Genomic DNA, 281 nt, shown 5'->3' with positions numbered 1-281 from the left:
TGAGCTTGATGGTCCCAGGATGGGCATGGGTTGGAAGCTGACATGGAGCACAGGGGGTCCCTGCATGGCATCTCCCCTCTGGAATGTGCAGTACCCCACAGCATCCGGGGCAGCATGACACCCCCCCTTGCTCGGCTGTGCTCCCATCCTGACCCACGGGAGGGGGGATGCCTACTGCTTCTTGTTGGGGAAACTGAGGCATGGGGGAATGGTGTGCGGCAGCGAGGATCAGCCAAGCCTGGCACAGCTCGTGAAGGGGGGGGCACGGTGCCCAGCACAGG

At 63.7% G+C, this 281-nt stretch overlaps 1 protein-coding gene across 3 annotated transcripts in view; it reads left to right on the top strand.

Moving 5' to 3' along the window:
* The window catches only part of TNK2 (tyrosine kinase non receptor 2), an 18,723-nt gene that overhangs the window by 4,371 nt on the left and 14,071 nt on the right, over positions 1-281 (top strand). The window lies entirely within an intron of this gene.

Source organism: Corvus brachyrhynchos, unplaced genomic scaffold (genome assembly GCF_000691975.1).
Source record: "Corvus brachyrhynchos isolate BGI_N302 unplaced genomic scaffold, ASM69197v1 scaffold162, whole genome shotgun sequence".
Taxonomy (NCBI): Eukaryota; Metazoa; Chordata; class Aves; order Passeriformes; family Corvidae; genus Corvus; species Corvus brachyrhynchos.
Note: the sequence above shows the minus strand (reverse complement) of the source record. Positions and strands in the feature narration are given on the sequence as shown.